The following is a 10,638-nucleotide window of genomic DNA, read 5'->3' on the forward strand; positions in this document are numbered from 1 at the left end:
CATCTGAAAGGACAAAAACGTAACAAGGGTTAGACAGGCAAGTCAGCTTTTCTCCAAAATTAGTAACATGTTTCCTTCAAACTTTTCTTATACAAGCAAAGATTAGTCAATTAAAAGGTAGTTGATAATAATAATTGCTGCTACTTAGTTTAATACCATGTGACCTGTCTGTATGGTGGTAGCATAATATGAGAGGGCTAATTAAACAGTTCTCAACAAGTTCTTAATGATGAGAGAGAAGTAATACTCCGAGGTAATAATAGATGGTGTTTAATATTTGGCTTGTCCAATACCAGACCACAACACAAGTCTTCAGAAATTCTGTTACAGAAATAATCACTAATATTTATATTCATATAAGATAAACTGCATATGACAGTAGAAATATTTAGGTAAACTTTCACGTATAAATAGCAAGTGTAAGACATTGATGTTGTGTTGGATTTGGGAAGTGACTGCTGCTGCTGCTGGAAGATGCTGACGTTCTGCAGAACCAGGTGACAAGACTGTTCTTCCAGTCCATGGTAGTCTCCATCTAGGCAGCAAGACTGTTTTGCCCTCTTTGACTGTCTAATTCCCCCAGAAAAAGTATGTTTTGTTTATACCTTGAAATTTCCTGGTTATATAAGAATATATTGAAAGAGGTGAGAGAATGCAAAACAGAGTGTGGGTTTTATGTCTTCCCCTAGACCTGCGCTGAGTTTGACATGTCTGTTAAGGTAATTGATGTAATGTAATTGATATGTAAGGTAAGAAATATGACATGTTATGAAGTTGGAATAGGTGGCTGTTGCCATGCACAGCCAATACAGATGTCCTATGTTCTCTCCTTTTGGAGCTGTAAAAAGATTATATGCAACCCCCCCCCCCCCCCCCCCCCCTAAAACAATGAAAACAAAAAAAAACCCAAAACAATAACAAGGTACCTAGAACAGTCCAGGGTGAGCTGTTCTATTAAGTTAAATATTCTCACATTAAAAAAACCCACACTACCTTAATTCTAATCTGAAATAGTTTATCTTCCCCTTTTAACCTCTGAAACATATCATTCTGCTGTATTGAAGAGTCAACTACTTGTTCCCGTATGTCCTTAAAAAAACAAAGTACAGAATGGGAAATGATTCCTGGATCAGCAAATCCAGGTCACCATGATCCTTGGAAGGTGTATAATAGATGGAGAATCCACAAAGCACATCAAGTATGCCTCAACTTAATGTAAATCAGAACCTATGATCAGAGGAAGGCAGCAAGCAAGACCAAGATCAGTGATCCTCCTGCAGTGGCAAAGGATTTATATAAAAGTAATAAATAGAGCCTTGGAAATGGGCTAGATCCTGTGCTTTAAAAGAAATCCTAGAAAATCAGGCTCATTCAAATAAAAATTCAATCCCAGCGTTATCTGATAGAGGGTTTAAACTTGGATCAAGGCTTTCTAATGAGACACAATCCCTTGTCCCTAGCTGTGATCCATCTGAGCATAACTAATTATGCTCCTTTTGTTGCCTCAGAGGAAGACAACACCTCTCTTCCATTCCTGAAATAAGCTGTGCACTGAGACAAAAATAAACACGTCTGGTAAATAGGGTAAAAACAAATGCAATCAGCAGATTACAATAAGAAATCTTCTTCAATCAGCTTTAGAATTTCCAGTAATTTAAAACTCCAAACTTTCACAGCCTGTGATTAAGGAAGTCACCTCTCTGTTTTTATTGCTAAGCTAACCAGAGTGACCTCCTGCACTACCCTCTGTAAGGTCTGTCCTCAAACTCTGCCATCACTGCTGTGATTATTTAAGACCTTCCCAGTGTACCAAAATCTCTTGTGGATCCAGAAGTGAGAACCGTGTTGCTATAGCGGTCACAGCTGCTTCAAACACATATATAATAGCATATACCCCAAATCAATGGGTTCAGTTAGCTGAAAACCTCAGCCCTTTGGCAACAATGTCATCTGAGAGATGGCACGTAGTCCAACCCTTGCCATGCTATCAGCTCCGTTTCAGGATGTTTCCCAAGACTGAGTCTTACAGCCAGTCCCTGTGGACAACACTTTGTTCCTAGATGTCCTTTTATATAATTCCAAAGCATGCATTGCTTCCTTGCTTCCCAACTTTCCTAGTGATCCAGGTACTTCTCTCTCACTGTCTTCCTCTGTAATTTATCACTTGCCCATTTTTCATCTCAAACTTTGGATTTTTTGTCTTTGGACCAAAAAACAATCTGTGCAGGGCACTATAAAATATCTTTCATACAAGCTGAAGGTCATTCTTTACATTCAGACACTGTTTTAAAAGGAATGTTAATTTAAACGTCGTGTTTTTGTTTAAAACTCAGTCTCTGTTGTTAGGAGTAAGCCTTTCCAGGGAAAACAGAAAAAAAATCTCTAGGGTTTTCCAGTTTTATTATTCTGCGTGTTTTGGAAGTGCTCTGGATATAGTTGATTTCCCCATATTCCTATGTAGTCCATTAAGTCCTCCTATAAATACTTCAGCACATGCCTAACTTCACTCGTGGGAAGTGGCCACATGGCAGTAAAGGCAACAATTCACATAAACAGAATTCTGCACAGGATTTTAGCAGGTTGTTTTCCATGGCACATATAGCAATGGACTAGGGAATATTTAAAATAAGGAATTGCACATCACAATGCTAGTCAGATCTAAGATAGCATTTACAAATAAGAGTTGCTCTTGAGGAAAAATTCCAAAGGTGTTGAAGTGTCACTTCTTCGAATAGTGATTTAAATTATTTATTTTTTTTATTATTCCTTGATTTTTCAGCTTTCTGTGGCTTTAGCCATAGCTGCAAATAAGCAAGCTGGGGACTGTTGCTAGCCCTGAAGCCAACCAGCATGACAAAGTTTGTGTCTTGCATGTCCTAGAAGAGGGCGGCTGCATCCGAGTTATCTACTCATGTTGCCTGGTCACAGTACCCCCTGAACCATGCCTGGCCCTTTCCTCAGAGGTTGTTAGTTGGCCTAGAAGAAAACCATGCTATGGACCCTGCTAATTCAACATGCTCCAACCTGCATGTCCTGTATACTGCTTTAATATAGAGTTGCTTGTGGTTCTCTACTTTTATTTTAGCAGACATAACCCCTCCTATCTTGTTATATTAGTCAGCAATTGGCTTTTAAATTCTTAGCCTGCTAATTGAAAATGACAGGGATTTGTTCCGAAGGAAACATTCTTGAGTCTATGACAAGGCATCACTGCCAGGGGGTAAAAAAGTGATTACAAATATATACCTGTTTCTTAGCAACCATTGAGAGCTCCCCTTTCTAATTAATACTGTACACTTCCTTGATAATACAAATCCTTGAAAGCCTTATTAGTTCACAGAACTGAAAGATCAATTAATCTCAGTTAAAAGTTGATGGTATGAATAATTTTTGTGAAATTCTGGCTGTGCGTGTTTAACGTTAAGACAAGCAAGCCAGCCTTTTTGTTTTATTTTATCACTTTGTTTTATAAAGAGCTTGAAAATACTCAAACGCACAAAATGTATAAACAACATAGATTAGTTTTCCTTCACTTGGTTGCTCAGTTCCGACTTCATGCTCTTCGCAATTCTAGTAGCATAAACGGCAAGCTTACCCATGACAGGCGTGATGGAGGAGTTCCTCTTGCTTTACCTGCAGCAACCAACCACAAAAGCAGAAGCGAGAGAGAGAACAGGGTTCTTCAAATCCTCCCAGCTTACAAAAGTTTAATGAAATTTCATCGTCATTGCTAAACTGACCTTCTTATATATCGAGAGAGTGCCTCAGGCAAAGACAAAGCTATGGAAGTAGGAGATAAGTCAATGGAAGCTGCATATGTGAACTATAGTTTCAGTAAGAAATCCAAACGCATGATTTTATAACCAGAAAATCTTGGGGATTACATATGAACATAGAGCTATCTATATAGATATGACTGCAGGGTTGGGGTCTTATTAGCATTGTGTCACGTTTATACCGCTATCTATCATAATACACCTTCTTTAAGGTAACAGCGGATGGTGCTGATAGATAGTTCCAAGTCCTGCTCCCTTGTTTATGTGTAACAGTCCAGATTAGGGAGGAGAAGAGGGTGTGCACAGACCTTGGGTAGATGGTGACTGTTGAAAAAATGGTTGTGGTTTTTTTTTTCCTGACATCATCTTGGATTGGGTGAGGTGCTGTTTGGATGTTAGATTAATATTATATTATACTGCAGCACTGGACTGCAGCACTTCAGAGGAGAAAACCCCCACTGTTCTTTCATCCAACAGAGGCATACTAGGTGTTTGCAACCTGAAGTTTCTGTGCTCCCTCTATATTATATGGTGAGATTTGATTATCTGGGGGGGGAAGTACTTTCTTCCTGCTGCTCTCAGTCAGAGGGAGACCGTGAAGGATCTGAAAAGCTCATTTCCCTGCAGGAAATTACTGTTGTCTGAGATACAGCAGTGAGCAGCAGCACCTGGTGTAGTTTTGTGGTGGTACTTCTATCCAACTCGATCAGATAAGAGGATGCTTTCCCCTCCTAGGAGCAAGGGTAGGAACATAAAGCCCCTGCTCCAACACGTACTCCACCTTGCAGTAGTTGTTTGTTTGGGGATGGCTCTTGCAGGTCATTTCACAGAATTACAGAACAGTTGGAGTGTGAAGGGATTTCTACAAGTTGTCTAGTCCAAACCCTCTGCTCAAAGGTCACCCAGAGCTGTGTCCAGACAGGTTCCGAGTATCTCCAAGTATGGAGACTCCACAACCTCTCTGGGCAACCTGCGCCAGGGCTTGCCTATTTTCATAGGAAAAAAAGTTTCCTGTTTCAGTGGGACCTCCTATGTTTCAATTTGTGCCCATCGCTTCTTGTCCTGGCACTGGGCACCACTGAGAAATTCCTGGCTCTGCCGTCTTTACTCTTCACCCTGCTCAGGTATTTACAATGGATAAGAGCACCCCTGAGCCTTGCCTTCTCTGGGATGAACAGTCCCAGGTCTCTCAGTCTTGCCTTATGTGAGAGGTGTTCAAGTCCCTTAACCATCCTTGTGTCCCTTCTTTGGCCTCTCTCCAGTATATCCATGTCTCTCGTACTGAGGAGCCCAGAGCTCCTCCAGGTATGGCCTCCCCAGTGCTGAGCAGAGGGGACGGATCACCTCACTGACCTGCTGGAAATGCTTTGTCTAATGCAGCCCAGGAGGCTGGTGGCCTTTCTTGCCAAAAGGATCCATTGTGGGCTAATGTTCAACTTCATGTTCACCAGGACCCTCAGGTCCATTTTTGCAAAGTTGCTTTCCAGCTGGCCTGTCTCCAGAATATACCAGTACTTGGGATTGCTCCTCCCCTGGGGCAGAAACTGGCATTTCCCTTTGCTGAACTTCATGACGTTCCTGTTGGCCCATTTCTCCATCCTGTCAAGGTCCCTCTGAACGGCAGCACGACTGTCTGATGCATCAACTACTGCTCCCAGTTCTGTTATCACCTGTGAACTTGCTGAGGGGGCAGCTTCCCCTGCCGTTATCCAGTTCATTAATGGAGTTATCAAACAGTATTGGCCCCAGTGTGAGCCCCTGGGGTACATCACGAGTGGCTGGCCTCCAGGTGCACCTTGTTTCACTGAACACAAGCCTTTGAGCCCATCAGTTCCAACCATTTTCAATCCACTTTACTGTCCACTTATCCAGCCCGTACTTCTTCTCTCTATGAATCAGGGTGCTATGGGAGACAGTTTTAAAAGCATTACTGAAATCCAGGCAAACAGCACCCAGTGGCCTTCCCTCCTCCACCGAGCTAGTAATCTCATTTTAGAAGGCTAGGGTGTGGTGAGGCTTACTGTGTGGGATCTGTGGAGGAAGTCCTGAGTTTTGTTAGGAGTTCCTTCTTCACCCATGCAGGCCTACTGCCGTCTTTACTTCAGCTGGTTTCCTGCAGACTGGGATGAGCCATTCCTGAGCTTGGAGGAAATTATCCCTGAAAGTCAATCAGCTCTCCTGGACCCTTTTTCTCTCTAAGGTGGTCTCCCATGGGATTCTTCTGAGAAAATCTCTGAACAAGCCACAGTGTGCTCTCCTGAAGTCCATGGTTAGGATCCTGCTTTCAGCCCTGCTCCCTCATCTCAGGATCCTGAACTTCACCATCTCATGGTCCCAAATCCACCTTTCAAGTCATGACCAGCTTTTTCTTGTTTGTGAGTATGTCCCCTCGTTGGCTTCTTAGTCACCTGTGTCAGCACACTTCAGAAGCTTTCTGGATTGCTTCTGCCCTGCTGGTTTGTCCCTCTGGGAGATACCAGGGTGGTTGAAGTCGCCCACAAGGACCAGGACTGCGAATATGAGACTTCTTCCAGTGGCCTGAAGAAGGTCTCATCTACATTTTCCTCCTGACCAGTAGGTCTATAGCAGACGCCTACAATATCATCCACTTTGGTCTGCGCGTTAACCTTGACTCATCATATTTCAGCTGGCTCATGGCCCATCCCTTGGCAGCACTCCATGCATTCCCCCTGCTCTCCCACATAAAGGGCACAGAGCCTTCTTCCAGGCCCCGGAAAAAGGCAGCAAAATAACCAAGCTCTGAGATAATGGCTGAAGCCTTTTTCGGCGCTGCCGAAAGCACACAGGCACCCAGCTGCGTTACACTGCCCGTGCTGAACAGAGGTAAATAGGCACATTGCCAATACATTAGTTTACTCAGCAGCACAGAACTGCTCTGTGTCCCTAAAAACAAATGCTAAAAGACAAAGGCAAATGACCTCTTGTAGTTGGGAGACTGACTGGTAGTGAAATAGATACACAGGAGAAAAATGCCCATTTCCAATAAAATAAGGGGGCTTGCATATAAATTTTTAATAGAAGAAAAAGCTGTTTATGCCTGAATTTATGTGCCAGACATTCCCTAAACAAGGAAAAGTTGCAGTGTAGGAAGAATAATTTAATATTAAGCACAAGATATATAGTGACAAAACTTGGTATACCAATCTCTGTTGTCCTAAGTAACAAATACTCTCCAAGCTGTGTCTGTGATAAACCACATTTGTGTTGCTGTGAAGGGAGAGGCACTGCTAGGAGAATACATACTCACTGGCTGCCAAAATTCTTTTGCAGTTTCAATTAGAAATAGCTATTATAGAGATAAATGTTGTTTTGTATAGGGCTCTCTATCAAACATTACTTGGGGGATCTGGAGGAGTTCTGCTTGTATACAGTTGGAAATACTGGATCCATGGCTTGTAAAATCAACTGGGTTGACAAATGTGGTAAATTATTGTCAGCCATGGGAAAATGAAAATGGGAATGTCAGTGGCTGTCTTACTCAGAGAGCAAGGTGACAGATTATACTCAAGCATTGCAGATAATTTGATTTTCATCTCTGGTAAAAAAAAGAAAAAAAAGAAAAAGCAGAAAGATTCTTGCAGAAATACTAAAATTACAGGTAACTTCCTATGTGACATTTTATCTAAATCGTCCTGAAGTGTCTTATTGAATTGAAACTTAAATTGTGCCAATAAGCTCCTGAGCAACTGATAAATATTTGCATTGGGGTAGAGATCTTCCTTTCTTGTTCAGCTTAAATAACAGCAGTTTCTGCTTTAGAAGAAGCAGGTTGTTTACGCTCAATTTCCACAGTCCCCTTCCATTATATACATTTATATTTCACTCATGAGTATTCCTAATATTTATTACAGTAATGACATATCTATATATAGCTTCTTATTAACATTGCTAAATAAGCCTTCTAATATCTAAAATGAAAAAAAGCACAAGGTGCCAGTACCTCTTGGTCCTCCAGAAGCATAAAGGTAGCAAAAAATCCCAATTCTAGATATTTTAAACTTTAAAGCTGTAATTCTGCAAAGACACAAGACCAGAAGAGAACCCAGAGTAACTGAATACAGTGGTAGCTATCAAGGGCAAGAATATCCTATGATCTCTTGAATAATCATGGAATTAATGGAAGATGCATACACTATTCTACAGAGTCTGTTGCTGTCTGTTCTCCTTGGTGTTTTTTGCTTTTCACACATTTTCCATAAAGAAAAATAATTGGAGCTTACCAGACCTATTTTCAGCTAAAGCAACTATTGGACTGCTACAGCCAGCAGAGCAGCAGGAAGTATAAGCAATAACAGAGAACTGAGTCCCGGGAAGTCTGTGGAGGAGTGGGATTCAAAGAAACCAAACAAAATTCAAAAGGAACCATGTATTAAAAACAGCAGTGAAAAGGAACATAAATACACCTCTCATTCTCTCTTTCATGAATTATTTTTCCATTGTAAGGGGATATGGTACTATTTGTATCCCAATGTACAGCCAGAATTATATTAAAAAACCCCAAACCCCTCTTTTCTCTGTAGTGTTATATGAGAACTCTAAAAGTTAAGCTTTTTTCTGGATATCTTTTTTCTTTCTCCCACTGTTCTATTCAATTTCAGAGAGCACAACCAAGCTAGTGATTTAGTTAGGCAAAATTCCTGTTTTAAGTTATGTGCAACTGAAAGTGTTAATCCTACGTTGGTTAAACATGATCTTAACGTCATCTGTAAATTGGAAAAGCCCATGCAATATGATATATAAACCCTGTTAAACGGCAGCAATTAACTAACACTTCAAGATGCCAGACAGGAAGGTCTGTTCTGCCATACCCACAAGAAATATTGCAAGCAGGCAAACCAGCAAATGGACTGTTAGCAATTAGCAAGGGAAGAACAGCAAGTATAGCGGTGCATGTTGTTATGCCTCCGCTTAGGCCGTGGTGAGCTGAAATTTAAGCAATTCTACTTCTTCCACCTTACAAGACCATAGCAGAACTGACAAATGTTTAGAACAAGGTTGCAGGATGTTGAAAGTTAAAAATGTTCTTCCATATTTTGAATAAATAAATAGGCGATGGCTCTTCAAGCGCCCCTGGATAAGAGTGGGAATTGACTGAGGTCTGTAAAATCATGAATGACATTGGAAAGACTTGCATTATCACCATATATACAAACCAGTTTGTCCTTTAGGAGCTTATTCTGAACTAGCTGTGAGTACACATGCGGAACCGATGCTGTTTCAGTTAGCGTTGGTGGCTACGGTCCCTGTCGGTCCTAAGTCGCTGAGGTTGATTTGGCCAGTGCTCAAAGCTCTTTGATGTGGGAAGCCAGAAGTGAAGTGGGCTGCATTCCCCACTTTTGCTTATCCACCCTTGAAGTTTTCTGCTTTTCTGCTCTATCCCTCCTAAAAAAGGGGGAGATACCATCTGTTCTTGATACTTTGTGTTTGGGATCAGGCCTTGTACTGGGTTTTTCTTATTTTGCAGGAATTCTGGTTCCATCAGACACCCTTCCTGCCCACGCTGTGTCCTTAGTTCTCATCTTACAGATTTTAGTACTTGCACATGCTTTTCTACGCATCTGAAGCCATATCTCAAGTCACCATTTGTGTTTTGCAGTTATGGCTATTATTTATATTTTAACCTGCACGACAAAATACATGGCCTTACAATGTTACAATATGCTTTTATGATGATGCTGATTGTGGTATTTTAGTGTGCTTATGTATGGGGTATAGGCAAACAAGTATTAATTGTATCTTGCTCTGTGTGCCTCTATCCTATGGCTGCAAGATGCCTCCGCTAGAGCTACAGGTTAACTAGGGGACAGCACGTTCATAGCCAACAAAAGCAGGGAGTTTTCCATAAAACTGGTAAACCTCCTTGTCATAAGATTTTCCCAATGCTAAAACCATGCCATTAAAAAGGGTGTTGAGTTCACAGATCAGAGATTTATCAAAGGCTATTGAACATAGAGACATAACATTTGGGATTTATTGCCAAAAATAAATACCCTAAAATACAGGACACATCTGCCCCGAGTTGGCAGATATGCCACAGGACCTGCAGAAGACCTGTGCCCTCCTGGAGCAGCAGCTGGTTGCCAAGTCAGATACACACAGAGATTTGAAATAGCAGCAGGCACCTACATTTATGTACCTAAATACCATCCCTGACTGTCTCAAAAAAATCTGAGAGACTGTTGGAGGCTACGTACCTGTCATAGTGTCAGACAGACGGACCTACAGCCTAACTCAGTCCTCCTGGTTTTATGTAATGTGAACCTTGACGGGGGACAAACAGGGAAGATCTCTGGGGCATGAGCTGAGGTTAGTCTGAAGTGACAGAAGTATTGCAGATATGTGTAGTCTAAATTCAGGCAAAATCAATGGTAGGGGAAAGGCGGTGAAGCTGTCGGCTGAAAGTTATGTATTGTTAGATACTGGAATATATATGACTGCCAGGTTACAGACCTCGGGGATGCAGGGTAAATCACAAATAGGAAACCAGAGACAGTCAGCCGCAGCTCAGTCTATGGTTTTGAGCAGCAGGATGGCTGAATCCTGCTGCGCCTGGTGAGCAGCACGTCGCTCCTTCACGGTGTCACTGCATCTCAAAAAAAGGACCTGAGCAGTGTGGTTGGAGCTAAGCCTGTGGAGAAGGGAACAGCCCAGGAAAAGGAGCGGCCTGTTATTTAGTCATCAGCTTGTAGAAGAGGCACAAATGGAGAAAACTGTTGTTTGAGTGAAGCCACCCAGAAGAAAGGTAGGGCTGACATCAAGCTGTGACTGAAGTGATTTGCTTAAGGACTTTTAACCGGATCGTGAATGGCTGCAATTTCTCTGAAAGAAGAAAGGCCTTCAA

Source organism: Falco cherrug, chromosome 2, assembly GCF_023634085.1.
Source record: "Falco cherrug isolate bFalChe1 chromosome 2, bFalChe1.pri, whole genome shotgun sequence".
Classification (NCBI taxonomy): Eukaryota; Metazoa; Chordata; class Aves; order Falconiformes; family Falconidae; genus Falco; species Falco cherrug.